The 23,496-nt window shown below is 41.2% G+C and overlaps 1 long non-coding RNA gene across 1 annotated transcript in view; it reads left to right on the top strand.

Annotated features, from left to right (window-relative positions):
* LOC309973900 overlaps nt 1-22,033 on the top strand; it is a 76,037-nt gene extending 54,004 nt beyond the window's left edge. The window contains exon 3 of the long non-coding RNA XR_014326846.1: nt 21,912-22,033. This is a non-coding gene — a long non-coding RNA (uncharacterized lncRNA). The remainder of the gene's footprint in view (nt 1-21,911) is intronic.
* Nucleotides 22,034-23,496: the final 1,463 nt, after the last annotated feature.

The raw sequence follows: 23,496 nt of genomic DNA, 5'->3' as shown, positions 1-23,496 counted from the left end.
ACCAAGCATGGAGAGTGGGCAGCTTGGGCTCAAGAGACCCAAACTCCCTGATGGTTTTCAGGGAAGGGTTTTTAAAGGCAACATTTGGGGTGAGGGCTAGAAGGTGTATAATTTTCTCCTGATGGGTTGGTGCTGAGGTAACAGGGTGATATTTCGGGAATCTTAATCATCAACCTTCTAGTTCTTACTAATCTGGGGTCTGCATGCTTGTGGTCAGCATGTAATCACCGTCCTCCACCTGGGCAGGAGTCTTAGTTTCTACATCAAACTCAAAGATATACATCAGATTGTTATGTATATTCCTTGAGGAGGAACTAGGACTCTATTTTATTGCTGAACTATTGTTTCTTGACTGGTTTTCCTTTGTTTCTGCACTCCCTCACTTCCCTAATTAGTAACTGCTTGTGTCTGCTCTTTGGAACTCAGGGAAGCTCTAGGAGACCAAAGCCTTTTCCTACAAATAAGAAACAGGGGACACAGAGGGGCTTTTGTACCCTGGAGGGTCCTGCAGTGTCCCTTGATTTCAGTCCCCTCTCTTCTTTGATACTCCTCAATCCTGAGGGGAATAGGGGAAGCACAAGAAGGGAATAAAGTTTTGGATAGAGAGGTTAATCATAAACTTGACAGGGGAGCTTGATTTTAGGAGGACTCGGTTTCAATAGTTCATTCTTTTATATTGCTAAGTAGTATTCTATCTTCTGAGTAGTATCCCCTTTTCTGTGGAGAGGCATTTGTATTATTTCCAGTTTATTGCCTAATATGAATAACATTGCTACAAACATTCTTGTACTAGTCTTTTTGTAGATGTATGTTTCAGTTCTTTTGAGTGAATACCTAGGAGTGAAATTCCTGAGTCATAGGGTAGATGTATGTTTAACTCTATAAGAAACTGACAAATAACTTTCCAAAGTGTTTGTCTCATTTTATAATTCTACCAGTAATATATGATATTTCAATGTTCATGTTCCTGTCAATATTTTCCACTGTCATTGAAATTTTAGCCATTCTAGTAGATATGAAATGGTAACCCATTGTAGTTTTAATTTGCATTTCCCTAATGACTAAAGAGATTGAGAACATTTTCATTGCTTATTGGCCATTTGTGTATATTTCTTTGTGAAGTGTCCATTTAAGTTCTTTGCTTTTTTATAATTTTTTGTCTTTTTGTTATGAATTTATGAGTTTTTATATATTTATATATTAGTTCTTTGTTGGATATTTATATTTCTATAATATTGATATTAAAATATTTATTAATATAAATATATTTATATATTATATGTATAGTAACTGTTTTCTCCCAGCATTTTTATTATTCTCTGAGAATTCTAGATTCTAGGTATGTGGCTAAGTAATTACAGATTGCTCTCTAGAATGGCAGTAGTCTATACTCCTATGAGGAGTGCATGTTCCTATAAACGTTTTTCATTATTCAGTTTTCAACTTGTTACCAATCTACAAGGGTAGCGTAAGAATCCATTGTTGTTTTATTGTTCATTTCTCTGATTTCCAGTGAGTTGGAAATCTCTTCTATGCATGTTAGCCTTTTTAGTTTTCTCTTTTATAAATTGCTTATTCATATTGTCTGCCCATTTTGCCTATTGAGCTGATTGCCTTTATCTTATTGATTTGCGGGAGTTATCATATATTTTGTATATTAATCACTTGTCAGCTTAAGAAACTATCTTATTTTTAATTTTTCAACTTTATCCATGTTGTCCTCTGTTAAAAAATGATAGTTAATTTTGAGGTAATAAAAGCTATCACTTGTTTTGTTAGATCAAAAAGATATTTTCTTGTGTTTCCTTCTATTAACTTTATATTTTATCTTTCATATTTAGGTCTGTAATCCATTTGGAGTCTATCTTTGATTAGGGTATTAGGTAGAAATCCACTTTGATTTTTCTCCACATGATTAGCTATTTTCTTTTTTTAAAAAATAAATTTATTTATTTATTTTTGGCTGTGTTGGGTCTTTGTTGCTGCACGCGGGCTTTCTCTACTTGCGGTGAGCAGGGGCTACTCTTCGTTGCGGTGCGTGGGCTTCTCATTGCGGTGGCTTCTCTTTGTTGCGGAGTACGGGCTCTAGACACACAGGCTTCAGTAGTTGTGGCACGCAGGCTCAGTAGTTGTGGCTCATGGGCTCTAGAGCACAGGCTCAGTAGTTGTGGCACACGGGCTTAGTTGCTCAGTGGCATGTGGGATCTTCCCGGACCAGGGCTCGAACCGTCGTCCCCTGCGTTGGCAGGTGGGTTGTCAACCACTGAGCTACCAGGGGAGTCTTCTATTTTCTTAAATGAGGAACTAAGTAATACGTCATTTCGCGATGATTTGTAGTACTACTTTTAATATATATTAGGTTGCTGACTCTGAGTTTCCTTTTTCATTCCTTTGATTTTATATGTTTTTCTTGTACCAGAACAAGAACGTTTTTATTACTGTGGCTTTGTTGTAAGTCTTACTATTTAGTAAGCTCCCTTATTTATCCCTCCAATTTTAGGCTGACTTAGCAATTTTGGACTTTTAAATATACATATAAACTTGGAATAAGTTTAACAAGTTCCTCAAAAAAAAAATCCAAGTGGAACTTTCATTGGGATTGCATTAAATTTGTATATTCACTTGGCTATTAATGATATCTTTAGAATATTAAGTTGTCATTTTCAAGTATAGTGAAGTGACTTTACATTTATACAGTGAATCTTCTATTTTTTCAAATTAGAGTTTTAAGGTTTTCTCCACAGTGTTTTTGTGTATCCTTGTTAAATGAAATGCCAGATATTTTAGAGTTTTGTTGCTCTGCTCAATGGTATCTTATTTTTTATTATTTTTTCTAGATGGCTATTGCTGTTGTGAGAAATACTGTTGATTTTTTTTAAAATTAATTAATTAATTTATTTTTGACTGTGTTGGGTCTTTGTTGCTGCATGCAGACTTTCTCTAGTTGCGGTGAGCGGGGGCTACTCTTTGTTGTGGTGCATGGGCTTCTCATTGCGGTGGCTTCTCTTGTTGCAGAGCAGAGCTCTAGGTGTGTGGGCTCAGTAGTTGTGGCTCATGGGCTCTAGAACAGAAGCTCAGTAGTTGTGGCACACAGGCTTAGTTGCTCCGTGGCATGTGGGATCTTCCTGGACCAGGGCTCAAACCCGTGTTCCCTGCATTGGCAGGCAGATTCTTAACCACTGCACCACCAGGGAAGTCCCAATACTGTTGATTTTTACTGATGATTTTGTGTTTGTTAATTTTGCTCTATTCTTTTAGTTCTCAAACACTCACTGTCTGTTAATACACTTATATTTTCTAGATTGATGATCTTATCATCTGCAAATAATATTTTTATTTCTTCCCATCCTATTCTTCCCATCCTATTATTTCCTTTTCTTTTATTTTAGAGTTAACCTCTAAAATCATATTGGAACTTTGCTTTTATTCCTTATCTTCAGAGGAATGTGTGTACTTTTGTCCCATTAAGTATATACTTGGGGGACTTCCCTGGTGGTACAGTGGGTAAGACTCCATGCTCCCAATGCAGGGGCCCTGGTCAAGGAATGAGATCCCACATGCATGCCGCAACTAAGAGTTCTCATGCTGCAACTAAGAAGTACATATGCCACAACTAAACACGCTGCAACGAAGATCCTGCGTGCTGCAACTAAGACCTGGCGCAGCCAAAATAAATAAATAAATACTTTTTTAAAAAAAGTATATGCTTTTTTTTGGTTTAGCTATAGGCTAAACCAAGAAAAAGGTATTTTTCTTATCCTGTGTGCTCATTTTATATGGCTATGATAAGGTGACTTTTCTCTGTTATAAACCTAAACTTTAGTTTCATTGTTAAAAGTTATGTTCTCATAAAGACTAGGATTTCTGTAATTCTTATAGAATACAGTTTTATACCGAAAAAAATACACTGTTGGATTCAATTATTTAATATTTTATTTAGTTTCTGAGCAACTATGTGTAAAACTGAAACAGGCTTAAATTTCCCTCTTTTCTATTGTTCTTACCTGGTTTTGAGTAAAAGATTATACTAGTGGTGTAAAATGAACTGGGAATCTTTGACTCTTTTCCTATTTTGGATCAACCTGTATAAGTTAGATTTTATAAGACAGTTTGGAACAACTTACCTGTAAAACCATCCGAGGCTGTGATTTTTTTAGATTCAATTTCTTTAATACTTACTGTCAGTTTAAACTTTGTCAGTGTGCCTGTTGTATGTTTAGGTATTTTCTTTTTTTCTGTATTTTATTTATTCCATTTTGTCTGGTTTTCTCTTTGACCAGTGTTACCAAAACTCTATATTTATTATTTATTAATCTTAGGAAAAGTAATTCTTGGTTTGTTAATCTTCTGTTTTTTCCTACAATGATTCTTTTTTTCTGTTATCTTTATTATTTGTTTCCTTCTTGTCTCTGTGGTTTTGCCCTGTAACGCTCAACATTTTCAGCTGAATCCTTAAGTCATCTTTTTTTTTTTTTTTTTGCGGTACGCGGGCCTCTCACTGTTGTGGCCTCTCCCGTTGCGGAGCACAGGCTCCGGACGCGCAGGCTCAGCGGCCATGGCTCACGGGCCCAGCTGCTCCACGGCATGTGGGATCTTCCCGGACCAGGGCACGAATCCGTGTCCCCTGAATCGGCAGGCGGACTGTCAACCACTGCACCACAGGGAAGCCCAAGTCATCTATTTATGATATTTGTTTCCGGGTAAATATATTTAAAGCTATACATTTTCCTCAAGTATGGTTTAGCTGCCTTCCACGAAGTTTTGACTTGCAATGTCTTCATTCTCATTCAGTTTTAAATAGTTCTTTATTTCTGTCTTAACTAAAGAGTTATTTAGTAATATTTTAGTCTCTAAGCATACGAGATTTGTTTTGAAAAGTTTATCTTTTTGTTATTGATCAAAATTTTTTTGGACTATGGTTAGAGAGCTGAGTTTGTATGATACTGATTATTTGAAGTTTATTGTTCTTTTTGTGGCCTCTCACATATTCAATTTCTGTTAATATTCTAAGAGTGCAAGAAAAGACTAGTCATTTTTCTATAAATCTATGTGTTTTTTTCAGGGTTGATTTTGGGGTAGGGAGCCAGTAGCCCACGGAAATTCAACATCTTGAAAAGTTTACTTTCATTTTTAACTTTTTTTTTTTTTTTTTTTTGCGATACGCGGGCCTCTCACTGTTGTGGCCTCTCCCATTGTGGAGCACAGGCTCCGGACGCGCAGGCTCAGCGGCCATGGCTCACGGGCCCAGCCGCTCCGCGGCACGTGGGATCTTTCCGGACCGGGGCACGAACCCGTGTCCTCTGCATCGGCAGGCGGACTCTCAACCACTGCGCCACCAGGGAAGCCCTACTTTCATTTTTATACATTCAGATTACTGTTCAATTAGTAAAATGAGATTTTGGACCATTACAGAAAGGTATTCTCAGTGAAGTCAACATATAGATTTAGACATTTCTCTATTGTCATAGAAATAGTGTATTTTATTTCCTCAATTTTCCTAAAGAGATGGGTTTTGGAAAGTTTAAAACTGAACATCCTGAGAGAACTCAGAAATAAGTACAAGACTTAGATTGTTGGACCCATCTTTTGGGAAGGACCTCCTTCCCATCTCTACATTTGCTTCTCACCTCTCCTCACCAGCCACACAGAGCAGAAACTTGGCTGCATCCAGATGGCTTCTCTTATTTTAACATGAAGGACTTGTGCAAGTAGTAAAAATGGTGAGCAGTTACTTTCCAAGGATGGGGAGTCTGTGAACTAGGATACTCTTTGTTCAGCAGAACCTAAAATGAATTGGGGTATGCAGATTCAGGGGCAGAAGCTGGAGTTCTGCTGAAATGTTTCTGTAGTTGTGGAGGAAGGCCCTAGGATCAGAGGAAGTAAGATGCCTCAGAGATAGTTGGCTTTAAAGAGGGACTTTGGGAGAACTGAAATATCAAATGGAGTATTTTTACATTGAATCCCATAAGGTATATAATGTAACCTCCTTTGTCAGTTTCTCCTATGAAATCTTAAGTAAAATCTACATTGAAGAGAGCATAAGAGCCAAAGAGGACTAGTGACAGTTATTTCATCATTGAGACTGTAGGGGAGGAGAAACTTTTCCTCTACTTTCTTATGTTCAGTGACTGAGGGCCTGTGAGTTAAACTGACAAAAGACAGATTAACAGGAGAAAAGGCATACAAACTTTTTGATATTAATATTTTTACGTGCACAGGGGCTTCACAGAAAAGAATGGAAAAACCCAAGGAGGTGGTTAGACCTGGGGACTTATATATCATTCTAACAAAGGGTGATAAAAATTGCAGAGAAGTAATTAGACAAAGGAAAAGGGAGTTTTTAGGAGTTAAACTGTGGGAAGGTCACTAAGAAATGTATGGGGGAAGCTAATAGTAGATAAGGGTTGTTTATGCAGATTCATCTTGGTGTTCTCTTCCTGGTATAGGACAGGGGGGTACCTTTATAAATGGACATTTCCTTTATGAAAGGTAAGTTTATGTCCTCCTTTTAGTCTGATAGAGGAGGGCATAGAGCTCCTCCTGTGTCTGCTATTTCTCAGTTGCTTTCAGCTCAAAATAATCCTTATGCCACAGTGGCATATTTTGGGGTGATCCCCTTCAATACATTTTATAATCAGTCTTTGTGTATCTTACAGATGTTCTCTTGGCTAGAGTTCCTTGAGGTTTTAGATCCTTGCCTTTTTTAAGTTCAAGACGATCTGCTACTTGAGGCTGTCTACCCTCCCAACAGAACAGGCCTCCCAAGATGTGTCACTTTGGCATATGGATTATTTTGAGCTAAAGGCAACAGAGACCCTGAGGGCTCGAGAGAAACTCTTCCCTTAGTATAGTTAGCAGCATAGGTAAGACAACCTGAGATTATCTTTTAGATGTACGTACTCATGGATTTAAAGGTAAAATGATGTTGTATAAAACTAAACTCTGCACACTGAATGAAACAAAACAGAAGGATGAGTTTATTGCAAGGCTTTCGACCTGCAAGCCAGGAAACTAAAGACTGTGGGAGCAATGAGGTCTTAGTTGCTCATAGGCCGAGGGATATTTATGTGAACAAATATGGAAGTCATTTGCCTTTTTCCACTGATTGGTTGCCTAGTGGTCTTCTTTCTTATTTGCTAAGGGTACGTGAATTAGGGGAACAAGGAAGTCCAGAGACGGCATGAACAGAATTGGCATTTGGGTATTGGCTGATGTCCTCTGCTGATTTCTGAGAAGAGTTGTAAATTCCTGTAAGGTTAGGTTAAGTTTCCTTTATGCACCTGCGTTAACCTTCTCCGTTGTGTCTCTGGCATAAGTGACTTCCTTTTAGTTTAGATCTGCAATGTGGTATCTATAATTTATGTTTAATAATTCTGGTTAATCAGTATTTGTCTTCCCTGCTAGATTATAAGCTTCACAAGGGAGGAGAGTGCCTTTTTTATTCTCTACTCTATCCCTGACCCATAATAGATGCTCAATAATATTTCTTGACTGATTGAGTAAATTAATATGTAGGAACCATACAGTTAAAAGTGCAGCATGAAGAGCAGTCAGATCACTCAGGGGCAGTAACCAGTGGGCCCCTACATGAGTGTTGGTTGGGGTAAAAGTTTGTAGTCACCGAAGGAAACACTGCCCACTTCAGAATTTTTGAATAGAGCTAATCCTATAAAATGAACAGAATTTCAATAGATATTTTTAATGCATTTACATAGCTAATTCTGTAAAATGTTTTCCTGATTTTCCATGGATTTCAGTAAAGAAGAAATTCTAGTATAGACATTATAATAAAAGGCAATTAGACCCTTTCTCTTTCTGTAAAAGCACAGATACATTTTCCAATTCATTTTTGCTGCAACTTCCCAAAGGAGAGACTCAAAGCTTGCCAAACTCAAATATTGTTAGAACTCAAACAGTTCCAAAACTCAAAGGAAGGCAAGTTTTTAATCACCTCCGGGATGTTCACCTTCAATAAGGATTTTTAGGACCAAGAAAGAATAAGCCCAAATATAGCTCTAAGATGTTGAGCTATCTACTTTTATACTTCCACTGGTGATAGAATTGTCGCTTTGTCAAATCCTGCTGCAGTTTGACCCTTCTCAGTGGGAACTTGGTGATTAATAATGCCCTTAATTGCTTTTCCTCCTGCCCTCGCAGCTGGTAGAAGTGATGTACATCACAAAGAAACGCTGAACCGAGTTTTAAGGACAGAAAGGAAGCGGGGATGTAGCGCTGTAGGGCTCTGCTTCCTTCCTACGGCGTGGGAGGCTTCGGAGCCTCTCCCTCGTTAAGGGAAGCGGCTCTGCGCAGGCGCACTGAGCCATCGCGGGTAACGTTGTGATCGCTGTTCCAGCTCCTTCCTGACTGACAGGGAAGCCTTCCTAGAGCCCCAGGCTTTGGTCAAGGCTTCCCCTCTGCTACACAGGTCTAGGGTATGCGAATTAATGAGCCAATGAACAGGGTCTCCTTGCTCACATCCTTTGCTGCTAATTAGTTGATGCAAGGGCTCAGGGACTCAAAATGCCTCCTTTCAATCACGGAGAACCATGGCTTTTCCTGAGCAGTGAATCAATGGCGAGTGTTCAATAGTAGCCAAGAAGATAGGGATGGTGTCCCGACGACGCAGGGACTGTGATGGAATCTAACCAAATGGGGAAGCACTGGGGAGGGGAGAGGTGATAATGGACAGTGAATGTGACTTTGATTTAGAAACTGATTTTTATATCATTTGAGATAATTCAGTACCTTCCCAAAGAGACAGATAGGCTGCTGCGCCAGGGGTAGGAGCTTTAGCAGCAAGTTGAGCCACGTGAGAACATTTTAATTAAGGTCTTTTTACATTGTTTGGGGGAATTGCTTTGGCTAAGATGGTGGAATGGGGAGTCGGGAGCAAGGACGAAAACTAAGTATAAAGAACTTTAACTTTATAGCCTCAACCCAAATACCCTAAAAGCAGCTGGGCAGGAGGAAACGCAAGGACAAGAAGGGGGATCCAGGCGGGATCAAACGTAACGTTCACTGGAATGGCAAGGACAGCGTCAGGCAGGGAAGAGGAGGCTCAAATTTCCCCATTCCCATGACATTTTCTTTCATTTACACCCAGAATGACTCTTCTCTGGTCTCAGAGGGGGCCTCCTTCAGAGGAGAAGTAATTAGTTTTTAAATATCCTCTTGAGATCTACCTAGGGAAAGCGCAAAGTAGAATGTAATGGTTTAGAGATGAGATCAACCAGCAACTCAGTTGGGGTCACTGGGCAGCCACTGAAAAACAGAATAATCCAGCAAGGAAAAGTGCTAGAAGAATGCCTGTAGGGAGAAACTCGTGGGGCAAAGGGACACATGGATATTGTCACGTCTTAGGCCTGTGCCTGGGTTAGTATTTCCTTTCCATAGTGTCCCAAACCACTTCCTTCTTTGCACAATGCCCTGATTGCATAGGGCCAGGCAGAATAAATCATCCAAAAGTACTTCTCATGTTCCTCCTCAAGTAATATTATAAGCTATATTAGTTTTGTTGAAAAATTTCAAACACCTCACAGCACCCAACCAAAGTGTTTAAGTAAGATCAGTTAAGCCTGGTCCACACTGTGCTATTGAAAACTTACCAAGAAACCTTTGACCCTTTAAGAAGATTAGCTCCTTTAAATCATTAACGACCAATCAATACTTGCCTATTTCTTAGTGAGGGGGCCAGTACTTAAGATGTGGGTTTATTCATGGCATATGTTTCATATCATGGCTTGATTTAAAGACAGTATGTTTTAGTGATTAAGGGCATGGACCTCAGAGCAGACTGGATGCAAGTCTGGCTCCACTGTTTCCCAGCTGTGTGATCTTGGGAAAATTACTGAACCTTTCTGTTCCTTGCTTTACTCATCTGTAAGATGGGGGTAGTTATAGTACTGTGGTATAGGAGATTAAACAAAGATTAAATGAGGGCTTAGAATAGTACCTGGCACATGGCCAATCCCCAATAAGGGTTAAATATTATTATTTGAGTTGTTTAGAATAATTTTACTGCTCTTGGGAACAGACATGATCCAACTTTAATTTGGCTGGCAGCTGTGACTTGTTTCTGTCAGTTGCACTGATGGGAGAGGCGTGAACACATGGATGAATCTTTCCTTAAGGACCATTTGTTTGGTCTGTAATAAAGTAATGTAACCCTTGGCTACATGTTAATAAAAACACTTATTGTGTGTCAGGTACTTTATATGCCCCATTTCATTAAATCTTCCATGAGGAAGTACTGTGATTATTCCCCACTTTACAGCTGAGGCACAGCGAGGTTAACGGAGAAAGTGCCAAGGTCAAACAGCTGGTAAGTGGTGAGTCTGACTCCAGAGCCTGTGCTCTTAACCATGGTGCCGTACTGCCTCAACCTCTTCTGACACAAGCCCTTGCCCAGAAGTATGAGAGAATGGCCTCCCCTTGGCCCTCTGGGAAGCCAATAGCAAGGTCCCCACTTGCAAACAAAATGCTCACAATGTCACAGAAAGAACTTTTGCCATTTGATGGAGGAGAATCATATATTGGGCAGATGCAAGAACTAGATGGTTCCTAAGGGAACTTCAAAAATTCATGAAGACCTGAGGTGATCGGCAACAGAGTTCAATAATCCCAGCTCTTCAGGTAGTCATCAAGGTCACTTGCTCCTGGGCCGGGGGGTGGGCTACCACAGGACTCCTCGAGTCTCCTGCAATGTCTCTGCTACTTGGGATCTGCCGCTTCAACTTCTCCAGAGGCGTTCATTCACTCTGTGCTCAGCTGGCCCTTCCAGCTCTTTCCACACATGATTCTCAAGCTAGTTTCTTTGAGAGAGTTTACGAATCCCCTCTGAGCAAGGCCCTGATTAGTAATGGCATTTGGTTTTTAGTGCTGCTGTGACTGATTACCACAAACTTAAACAACACAAATTTATTATCTTATAATTCTGGAGCTTAGAAGTTCCAGCATGGGTCTCCCCTGCACAATGATCAAGTTGTCGGTAGAACGGAGTTCAGTTCTGAAGCCTCTAGGAGGGAGTCTGCTTCCTTACCTTTTCCAGCATCCTTGGCCCATGGCCCCCTTTCTCTGTCTTCAAAGCCAGCAAGGGCCTGGAGAGCCTTCCTCAGATGGCCTCTCTCTGCACCTTCTTCTGTGGTCAAGTCTGTCTCCCACCATAACGGGAAAGGTTTTCTGCTTTAAGGATTCTTGTGATCAGACTGGGCCTGCCTGGACAATCTAGGAGAATTTCCTGAGCTTAAGGTTCTTCACTTTAATGACATCTGCAAAGCCCCTCTGCCACGTAAGGTACCATATTCATGGGTTCCAGGGATTAGGACTTTGGACATCTTTGGGAGGACATGATTCTGCCTGCCACGGGGATGAAACTGAAACTGGGTGTCTAGTCCCATCAGTTTAGAGTGCAAACAATGCCACCCCATGGTGTTTTTTCAAAATGCTACACCCAATATGTTCATTGCAGCTCTATTTACAATAGCCAGGACATGGAAGCAAGCTAAGTGTCCATCATCGGATGAATGGATAAAGAAGATGTGGCACATATATACAATGGAATATTACTCAGCCATAAAAAGAAACGAAATTGAGTTACTTGTAGTGAGGTGGATGGACCTAGAGACTGTCATACAGAGTGAAGTACATCAGAAAGAGAAAACCAAATACCGTATGCTAACACATATATATGGAATCTAAGAGAAAAAAAAAAGTCATGAAGAACCTAGGGGTAAGACGGGAATAAAGACACAGACTTACTAGAGAATGGACTTGAGGATATAGGGAGGGGGAAGGGTAAGCTGTGACAAAGTGAGAGAGTGGCATGGACATATATACACTATCAAACGTAAAATAGATAGCTAGTGGGAAGCAGCCGCATAGCACAGGGAGATCAGCTCGGTGCTTTGTGACCACCTAGAGGGGTGGGAAAAGGAGGGTGGGAGGGAGACGCAAGAGGGAGAAGATATGGGGATGTATGTATACGTATAGCTGATTCACTTTGTTATAAAGCAGAAACTAACACACCATTGTAAAGCAATCATACTCCAATAAAGACGTTAAAAAAAAAAAGCTACACCCAAGCAGCCACCTGCCTTTCTAGCAGGATGTCCTGTATCTGAAGTGAGGGTGGGAAGGGGCCCTCTTATGATGAGTCCATGAGCCCCAGGGACTTAATCCAAGGGGTCAGCCTTGGTCAGTATTGCCTTTCAAGGAGGAAAGTGGTCAGGGCTGTAAGCACAGTTCCAGCCTGATGTTGTTGCTGCTTCCACCCGCTGCTGTCGCCCTGCCCCAACCCGGGCATCCTTTAGGCCCACTCAAGGGCTGTGCTGCAGAAAGTGCGGTGGTACAAAGATTGATAAATACAAAGCTCGCTGCCGCTGCCACTGCTGCTCTGGCGCAACTGACTTGGGGCAGGATGGGGGGGGGAATGCTTCTCTCACCTGGGGGTGCGCCACGCACGAGAGCCCCAGGTTCTCAGTGATAACTTTCTTTACTGAAATGGCCTTTCCAGTCTGTTCTTGGAACAGCAGGCACTTCTGTGGGCTTAACTGCCTCCATGGCCTGGTGAGATCCCTTTTGACTGCCTGACCCCTGATCTCAGGGTGACCCTGAGGAGTACTGTTGAGTTTACCTGCCCCTCAGCACAGGTCAGGTGACAGTTAAGGTAACTTTGAAGCAGGCAGAAAAGGAGGTGCGGTTCTCAGTTCCTTCCTCTTGGTCCCCACCAGAAGCCCCTGGGCCTTTTAAGCAAATGCACCAACCCTGTTGGCCCATCATTAAGCTTGTGTCAGTGGGGTATGGGTCAGGGTGAGGGAGTTGGGCCCTGATGCCGGCACAATGACTGTTGAGTGATTCAAGGGCAATTGGGTGACTTGTCTGAGAAAAGCGAAGACTTTAATAAGGCAGCTGCATGTTGCTACCATCAGAAACCAAACAACAATTAACAATTTCCAAATGGCAGTTCTTTTAACAAAAAATAAAGTTCCATTTTGCTGGGCACCACACTAGGGCAACAATCTTCAAGCTCTTTTTGTCTTGGGACCCTGTTAAACTCTTAAAAATTATTAAGTCTCCCAGCTTGGTTGACATGGGTTGTATCTATTGATATTTTCCATATTAGAAATTAAAACAATTATGCGTTAATTCATTTTTAAAAACTCATTACATTTTAATATAAGTAACACATTTTTATGAAAACCTAGTATACTTTCCAAATCAAAAAAATATTTGTGGTAAGTTACCTTGTTTTACATTTTTGCTGATTGCTTTTATATTTGGCTTAATAGAAGACAGTTGAGTATTTCATATCTGCTTCTGCCTTCAATCTGTTGTGATATCACACTTTGGAATGGCTACCCTGGGGTAATTTCAAATCATATGTGCAATAATGCTTTAGAAATGACAAAGCACCATAAAAATGCTAGGAGTTTGCTGTTTCTATACAGAGATGCTGTAACAGGAAGTAACAGGAAATTCCTCCTCTGAGGTGCATCACACCTCTTTGACTTAAACACACCAGAACTCAGCCCACCCAGAAATGAGGTGTTTGTTCCTTCATACAGAGTTTCAGAAATAAGAGTCTCCCAGAAACTTACATGAAAAAAGTCTAATATTTCACCAGATACCAAAGAAATCTCACTCCATGCCAGAAAAACTGTGGTTTTAAGAATTCTGTAAGATACAGTTGGGAAAACTGTGTATGACTCTATACTACATTAAAAAAAGTGTTTTTACATACATTTGTTTAAATCTAACCTGTATACTTTTGAGAGGTAGGAATTCTGAGGCTGAGAGAGATTAATGGGAAAAATGGCTTACCAAATGTCACACAGTTTCTGATAAGAGGTAAAACTGGGAATCCAGACCAGGTTTTCTGATTCTAAATTCAATAGGTTTTTCCCTTACATTGCTATGTCTCTGGGTGGTTTATCTCATGCCCACGGGGCTGTAAAGAAGAGGGAAGTAGGAAAGATGTTTCTGATTTGGAGATGGAAAGTGGAAAGAATATAGGGAAAAGTTTAAACCATGTCTGCGGCCCACACAGCTGTAGGAAGTATTGCCTTGAGGGATCATAGTGTCTGGGGAGATGGAATGGGAAAATGTAGGACACTAGATCGTTGGCAGGGGGTAGAAGTTAAGGATCATTAAGTCAAATTTTCTCTCCTTCACAATTTTATCCAACTCCATCTCTGACTATAATGGGATTTCTTCAGAAATCTCTGATGGAAAAAGAACCCAAAGATAGAAAATTAGTTCAACATTAGATACTATTATGTGACTGCCTCTTAAACAGAGTTGAAGATGCTATCCTTTTGCTGCAAGTGACACCCAAAGATCATGAGTGATTTATCCATCTAATTACCAGCCAAGCCCAGAATGGTAAAGGATAAGAAATGACTGCTTGTTAGTTTTTCATCTCTTTTCATAGGGCTCGCTGTTGTCTTCCTAAACAATCTTCAGAAACAAGCATTTTGCTTTTCTAATATGGCATAATCAGATGGACACACCCCAGTCACTGTCCTAAGTGACCTGTCTAGAGCACGAAATTGTGTGCAGTCTTCCTTTAGCTTCCTGTGGGTTCCATGATACCCATTTGCTTGAACTCCTTCCTACCTCTTTGAAGGATCCTTCTCAGTCTGTTCTGTAGGCTCCTCTTCCGGGCTGACCCTTAAATGATGATGTCACATGAGACCCTCTTCTCTTTTTTCACTGTCCTGAGTCAATGCACCCACTCTCTTGGCTTCTATATCCACCTATTTGCTGATGATTCTGAAAGCTCTGTCTCAGGTCCAGATTTCTCTCTAGCTTTGGATCCATCTATCCATTTGCTTTTGGAAGTCCTACAGCTTTTGAAACCATTTGGTTTCGAAATGGGACTCATTCAAAATGTCCAAAATGGAACGCATTTTTACTGCTGTGCTCCAACTTATTTCTCCTCTGTGTTCTCCACCCAGCAAATGGCAACACTGCTTATCTAAGTGTATAAATCAGAGACTTAGGAGTTACACTGGACATCCCTCTTTCACCCTGCAAAGGAAAACTCTGTTTTTCTCCTCTACTCTCAGTACTTCTGATCCTAGATATGTGGGGTTTTTCCCATACCAAGCAATTCTCCAACTCTCAGTTACCAAGCAATTCTCCAACTCTCAGTGGGTAATGACTGGGTGTCCCACACATTTAACTCAGTTCTGACACGATTTGGAGATAGAGTCAGATCCCACAGGGTAAGAGCTCAGTCCCACAAGACTGCCCCCACTTTAGACCCCAGTCTCAAGTCCAGATTCTCACCATACTTCTGACCTGTAAATCGGGACTTCCATGAGCCCCTGTTCAGGTCTGATAATTTGCTAGAATGGCTCACAGAAATGAGAAAAAAATTTGCTTACTTGATCTGTTGATTTATTTATAAAAGGATACAACTCAGGAACAGGCAACTGGAAGAGATGCATGGGCAGGTATGGGGGAGGCAACATGTAGGTTCCATCCTCTCTCTGGCTATGCCACCCTCCCAGCATCTCCTTATGTTTTCTCTCCCAGAAGCTCATCAAATTATGTTTGAGAGATTTTATAGAACTTGATCTCCAGCAACTCCCTCCCCCTGCCCAGAGGTCAGTGGGTGGGGCTGAAAGTTCCAACCCTCTAATCTCTTGGTTTTTCTGTGACTCTAAGTCACATAACATAAGTCAGGTGTGCTCTAAAAGGGCTCCCTACGAATAAAAAAAGACAATCCTATCACTCAGGAAATTCCAAGGGTTTTAGGAGCTCTGTGCCAGGAACTGGGGGAAAGACCAAACATATATCTTTATACCACACACCCCTCATAGACAATCAATCACCAAGTTTAGGTCTGGTCACTATAGTATTAAGCTGGGCTTATTGCAGTGACTCCCAGGATGGAGACATGTGTCACTCTGCCTCTAGTCTCCCCCCACCAACCCATCCTTGTCTTTCTGAAATGTAGACCTGATCATGCTACTTTACCTCCTAAAACTCAGCCAGTCCTCATTGCTCTTCGAGCATAGTGTTATTTTCCCATTTCACCTCTTGTCGCCCCCTTTGCTTGCATTCTACACACTAAGCCATACTGCATTTCTTTTGTCTCCTAGAACGAACCATGCTCTTTGTCTTGCTTCCTGATTTTACAAGTACAGTTTCCTGTCTTGGAACAATTTCCTCCTTTTATCTACCTCTGTGCCTGTCTAACTCAATTGTGAGGTTTAAGCCAAAGTATCAGTCCTCAAGAAGTCTTTTTAACATCACCAGCGAGGGCTAAATACTGCTTGCATGTGCTCTGATAGCACGTGGAACTTCACCTTGGCGCTTACCACAGTGTTCCAATTACCTGTTTACTTGTCTGAGCCTCTGTGTGTGGTGTAAGCTCAGTTAGGACAGAAACCGTGGTTACCTCATTTGCGGATCTATCTCCAGCATCTAGCACTATTTTGGAGATACATTCTACGTGACCTTGGGCAAGTTATTTAACCTCCTTGTGTCTTTCTGTTTACCAGACCGTAAAATGGGAGTTGAAATAGTACCTATCTCATGGGGTTACTCTGAGCAGTGTCTGTATATTTAGAACTTACAGTGGAACATTCAGAGGTTGCCTCAATAATCATGTCTAAACAAATACTGTCATGTCACTTTGGAAACCTCCCACCTTGGCCCTCAAAGCCAATAGAAAGTCAGAGCCCAGTGATTAAAAGTTGGATTCTGGAGCCAGGTTGCCTGATTCAAATGTGAGTTCTTCCACTCACTGGCTGTGTGCCTCGGGCCAGTTATTTAACTGTTCAATGCCTTCTGGTTTACCCATCTCTATATAAAATGGGAATAGAGGTTGTATCTACCTCACAGGGTTGTTGTGCCCTTGCCACATAGTAAGGACATAGTAAATGACATTTTAAATAAAATTAAAGATACAGAGAGGAGGGGTGAGAGTGTGCAGACATTTGGTGCCATGTGATTACCAGTGACAGTTGATATGGAAGAACATCTCCCTGGGTTATGGCTCCCAGTCAAACTTCAAAGCACACCAGCTTCAGCGGTTCACTTATTGCTGTCCACACTAGCCACAGACTAGTTTCCAAGAGACCCAGACTTCCTAACAGAAAGCAGCATGTGCTCTAGGGGGGGACAATGTCTGGGGAGGGGTTCATGAGCACTGGTAACTTTTGGGTCAGCATCCATGTAATTGCTGCAGTTTGCAATGCCATTGAACATGAATAAATGGCAGCAGGTGCAGAAGACAGGATAGGTTTGAAAGGGCCACCACAGGTGCAGATGTGAGCTTTGTGTCCAGTGTCTGACAGACTTTGGGATTGCTTCTGACAGTGAGAAGAACAACTGCCCTTTGCCTAAACTCTTGTCACACTAAGTCTGAAAGTAAATGCTGACGCATTTATGATAGCTCAGTTTATTTACCTTGGAAAGCACAAATGTCCATAATTAGTCCTGATTATTCAACATGTGGCTTCTCTTCTGTTCTCCTCCCTACTCTGGCTTTTGACTACAACCATTGGCCCAAACAAAGAGATTGGACTAGCTTGTGTTATGGATTGAATTGTGTTTCCCCCAAAAAGACGTTTTGGAGTCCTAACCCTCAGTACTTCAGAATGTGATTTTATTTGGAGATAGGATCTTTATAGAGGTAATCAAATTAAAATGAGGTTATTAGAGTAGGCTCTCATCCAGAATGACTGAAGTCCTTATAAAACGGAAATTTGGACACAGAGATAGACATACGTAGAGGGAATACCATGTAAGGAGACTGTGTATAAGTCAGGTAGAGAGGCCCGGATCAGCTCCTTCCTCACGGTCCTCGGAAGGAACCAACCCTGAAAAAACCTTGATCTTGAACTTCTAGCTTCCAGATCTCTGAGACAATGTATTTCTGTTGTGCAAGTTACCCAGTTTGTGGTACTTCATTATGACTACCCTAGGAAACTAATACTGGATCTAAATTCCTACCTAGATATTTATTGTTCCTGGTGTTACATGCATCTCCCTAGCTTTCCCCAGCTGGGTGTCTGGGTGAAGATAATCAATGGGTGTGCATAACAGCAGTGCTATTTGGTTCTAGTCTCCATCAGCAGAATTGCTAGACTCGAGTCTCTTTGTCTACCTTTTTGGTAGTCATTAAAGAGCTCTTGCTGTAATGCTTGGTGTTCATTTCCATTCTGACCTGTGGCCTTAGCCATGCTATTGACCTAGCTGGGTCAAAGAAGTCCTATACAAAAGGAACCTATGATGACCAAACATTTATAAAATTTATTTAACCATAGAACGATTTTGTCATATAATTGTTGGAACATGAAACATCCATTGGGAATTACTGCCCACAGTGTTTTGATCTTCTGGAAATGAGTAAGGTAACTTTTCAAGGAGAAGTCCGGATTAGACACTGGATTGGGAGACAGAGGTCTTGAAATTCCCTTGGGATGGAAATTATAATCATAATCTAAGTCAGGTAACATTTTAGACCAGATAATTCTATCTGGGGCTGTCCTGTGCATTGTAGGCTATTGGGCAGCATCCCTGACCTCTACCCACTTAAGTAGCACATAACTACCACTCGTGATAATCTAAATGTGTAAATGTGTCCAGGCACTGCCAAATGTTTCTTGGGGAGCAAAATTGCTCCTGGTTGAGAACCAGTAATCTAAGGTCACTTTAAATTGTTCACAAGTTGACACTCATTTTCCATATTAAAAGTACCAAGCTAGAGAAGTGATCCATAAGATTAAATTGTGTGTGTGTGTGTGTGTGTGTGTGCGCACGTGTGTGTGTGTGTGTGTCTTAGGGAGGGGTAAGGTAGAAAGATAGATGCCTCCGTGGAGTCACTTGCAAAGAGATGCAGAAGATGGTTACAAGACAACTTCAGGCCTCATTTACTATGACTTTACTGGGACCTTAGTAACTTCCCTATTTTTGCTGATTTTGTTATTGCTTGGTTATTTCTCCATCTAACAAGTGTTAATAAAACTTTTATGGAAAAAAGAACCCATGTGTTATAGGGAATAAAAACTATAAGAGAAGGTGCACACATGAATGAGCTAGACTTAGTAGAATACTTGAACAAACCCAAGCTCTTTGCTGCTTGAGAATCTTTGCGTAAGGAAGGTACTCATTCTACCTGGAATTCATTATCCTAGGATCTTCTCAAGCATTGTCTTTAAGGAGAGACCTTTCCTGACTTCTCTCTCTAAAGTAACCCTCTCTGAGCTAGAAATTTATTTTTTTAACCTCAGTGGTTAATTTTGTCCTAATAAAGGGACCAACCTTTTTGGGGGGATTTTTAAAAATATACTTTCCTGCTAATCTTATCTTGTCTGTTGAATATATGGTAATTTCATCTATGTTACCAAGAAAGTGAGTATCATAAAGTTCAGTATGAGATAAAGAAAATCCTCTTAAACACATCTCAGGAGAAAAATATCAAGCAGGCCATCTAGTAATTTATATATTGTTGACAGGCTATAATAACAATTTCTGGTTGAGTCAAACACCCATTTTTCTTAAATTGTCAAGTATTAAACGTAAAACATTGTGTTTTTTAGAACCAGGCTCAGTGAATTTGTACAAATGATGAACTTGTCAGCTAATAGTGTTTTTGTGCGTATCATTTTATATCATTTTCACAGTAGTTGCTATGGGTATTTCAATATACCCATGTGACTTATCACAGTCTAATGGTATCAGCATTTTACTACTTTGAGTGAAGTGAGGAAAACTTACCTTCATTTAGATCCCTTTTTCAAGTTTTAAATATCATTGTCTTGAGTATCAGATAGTGTTATCATTTTTGTTTCAAACATCAGATATAATTCAGAAAACTCACAAGGAGAAGGGTGGCCTATTGTATTTGCTCATTATTTCTGCTCTTTCTGTTGTTCTTTCTTCCTTCCTGAGGCTACAAGTTTCCTTCTTTTTACCATTTTCTTTCTTTTTGAAAAATTTTCTTTAGCTGTTCTTTAAGGGTAGGTCTGCCAGCAACAAATCATTTTAGTTTTCTTTCATCTGGGAATGTGTTTATTTCCCCCTCATTCCTGAAGGGTAGTTTTGCCAGATATAATTTCATGGTTGACAGTGTTTTCTCCCCCCCAAGCTCTTGAAAAATGTTCTACTTGCTTCTTGCCACCATAGTTTCAGGTGAGAAATCTGAGAAATTTGCTATCATTCAAATTTGTTTTCATACTATAGGTAATGTCATTTCTCTCTGGCTGCTTTCAAGATTTTTTCTTTGTTTTCAGTTTTCAGAAGTTTATTATGATGTGTTTGGTATAGGTTTCTTTGGTTTAGGCTATTTAAAATTCACTCAGTTTCTTGTATCTGTGGGTTTATTTTTTATGTTTACTTTTTACCAAATTTGGGAAGGTTTTAGCCATTATTTCTTGGAATACTCTTTTAGCCACTCTATTTCTTCTCTTATAGGACTCCAGTGATACTAATGTTGGATCTTTTGTTGCTACCCCATGAGTCCCTGAGTCTCTTCATTTTTTTTCAGCCTATTTTCTCTCTGTTGTTCATACTGAGTTAATTCTATGCAAACTGATTCTATCCTGAAATCTCCACTCTACTGTTGAATCCATCCAGTGAGTTTTTTTCATTTTGGTTATTGTATTTGTCAGATCTATAATTGACATTTGATTCTTTCTTATAACCTTCTGTTTCTTTGCTGAGATTTTATATTTATTTCAAGAGCATTTTTAATTGCTTGTTGAAGCATTCTTATGATGGCTGCTTCAAAATCCTTGCCAGATAATTCCAACATCTGATTCATCTAGGTGTTGGTATCTGTTGTCTTTCTCATTCACATTTTGATTTTCTTATTTCTTAATATGATAGGTGAATTTTCATTGTATCCTGAATATCATGAATGTCAGAAGACTCTGGATCTTATTTAATATTTAATTTTAAAAGACAGTCACCCTGTTTAGGTTTAGTATGTAAGTCCTAGCCTACTTTGGAAACTGGTTTCAATGTCATTTTAATTTCAGAGCCTTTGTGGTACTATTTTTTTTTAATTTACTTATGTACATTTATTTTTGGCTGTGTTGGGTCTTCGTTTCTGTGCGAGGGCTTTCTCTAGTTGTGGCAAGTGGGGGCCACTCTTCATCGCGGTGCGTGGGCCTCTCACTATCGCGGCCTCTCTTGTTGTGGAGCACAGGCCCCAGACGCGCAGGCTCAGTAGTTGTGGCTCACGGGCCCAGTTGCTCCACGGCATGTGGGATCTTCCCGGACCAGGGCTCAAACCCGTGTCCCCTGCATTGGCAGGCAGATTCTCAACCACTGCACCACCAGGGAAGCCCTGTGGTACTATTTTGATCTGCTTGGTTTATCTGGTGCCTGTAGCTGTCACAGAATCCTGCCAGTGCTGTCTGAGAGAGTAGAAGGAGTTTCCCTAGGCCTGTATAGAGGTCTGCTGGGTACAAAAGTACTTCCTGGATTGAGCACTTCTATCAGAATCCCTTGCTTCCTAACAGTTTGTTATCTTTTAGAGAGGGTTGTCAGTCCCAGGGGAGGGATGGAAAGCCCTCCTCCTGGCCACTTAAAGTCAGCAGGGCTCCAGATAGATTCTTCTTTCTGGTTCTACTGAGCTTGCTTAATCGAAAAGTTCTATAACCTAACACCCTGATTATTTCCTTCATAGCACTTGTTGTCTAGAATTATATTTATTTATTGTTTTGTTTTTCTGTTACCTGTCTCTCACACTGAATATAACTTTGTGAGCGCAGAGATTATTGGGTTTTTTTGTTTTTGTTTTAAAATTTACTGCTGTATCCCAGCACCTAGACAAAGTAGGTTCTTAATAAATATTTGTTGAAGGAAAGAATAAATCTCCAGGGATAGAAAAGATAATGACAGCTATAAGGAGGAGATGAGAGTAGACTGAATTCTTAAAATATATTGTCTAGAGAACCTTCAAGATGGCGGAGGAGAAAGATGTGGAGATCACCTTCCTCCCCACAAACACATCAAAAATACATCTACATGTCGAACAACTCCTACAGAACACCTACTGAACGCTGGCAGAAGACCTCAGACTTCCCAAAAGGCAAGAAACTCCCCACGTACCTGAGTAGGGCAAAAGAAAAAAGAAACAACAGAGACAAAAGAATAGGGACGGGACCTGCACCTCTGGGAGGGAGCTGTGAAGGAGGAAAACTTCCCACACACTAGGAAGCCCGTTCACTGGTGGAGACGGGGAATGGGGTGGGGTAGGTGTGGGGAAAGCTTCGGAGCCACAGAGGAGAGTGGAGCAACAGGGGTGCAGAGGGCAAAGCGGAGAGATTCCCACACAGGGGATCGGTGCTGACCAGCACTCACCAGCCCAAGAGGCTTGTCTGCTCACCCACCGGGGCAGGTGGGGGCTGGGAGCTGAGGCTTGGTTATTGGAGGTCAGACCCCAGGGAGAGGACTGGGGTTGGCTGCATGAACACAGCCTGAAGGGGGCTAGTGAGCCACAGCTAACCCGGAATCCGGGAAAAAGTCTGGACCTGCTTAAGAGGCAAGAGACCACTGTTTTGGGGTGTGCGAGGAGAGGGGATTCAGAGCACCGCCTAAATTAGCTTCAGAGACAGGCGCGAGTTGCGGCTATCAGCGTGGGCACCAGAGACGGGCATGAAATGCTAATGCGGCTACTGCAGCCACTAAGAATCCTGTGTGCAAGCACAGGTCACTATCCACAGCTCCCCTCACAGAAGCCTGTGCAGCCCGCCACTGCCAGGGTCCCGTGATCCAGGGACAACTTCCCTGGGAGAACACACGGCACACCTCAGGCTGTTGCAACGTCACGCTGGCCTCTGCCGCCGCAGGCTCGCCCCGCATTCTGTACCCTCCCTCCCACCGGCCTGAGTGAGCCAGAGACCCCTAATCAGCCACTCCTTTAACCCCTTCCTGTCTGGGAGAAGAACAGATGCCAGAGGGCGACTTACACGCAGAGGCGGGGCCAGATCCAAAGCTGAACCCCGGGAGCTGTGAGAACAAAGACGAGAAAGGGAAATCTCTCCCAGCAGCCTCAGAAGCAGCGGATTAAATCCCCGCAATCAACTTGATGTACGCTGCATCTGTGGAATACCTGAATAGACAACGAATCATCCCAAAATTGAGGAGGTGGACTTTGTGAGCAACTGTAGACTTGGGGTTTGCTGTATGCGACTGACTAGTTTCTGATTTATATCTTTATCTTAGTTTAGTTTTTAGCGCTTGTTATCATTGGTGCATTTGTTTATTGGTTTGGTTGCTCTCTTCTTTTTTTTATTACTTTTTGTATTTTTAAATTTTAATAATATTTTTAAATTGTTTTACTTTAATAACTTTATTGTATTTTACTTTATTTTATGTCTTTCTTTCTTTTCTGCCTTTCCTTCTGAGCCGTGTGGCTGGCAGGGTCTTGGTGCTTGGCTGGGTGTCAGGCCTGAGCCTCTGAGGTGGGAGAGCTGAGTTCAGAACACTGGACCACCAGAGACCTCCTGGACCCACATAATATCAATTGGCGAG

Source organism: Leucopleurus acutus (assembly GCF_964270905.1).
Source record: "Leucopleurus acutus genome assembly, chromosome: 17".
NCBI lineage: Eukaryota > Metazoa > Chordata > Mammalia > Artiodactyla > Delphinidae > Leucopleurus > Leucopleurus acutus.
Note: the sequence above shows the minus strand (reverse complement) of the source record. Positions and strands in the feature narration are given on the sequence as shown.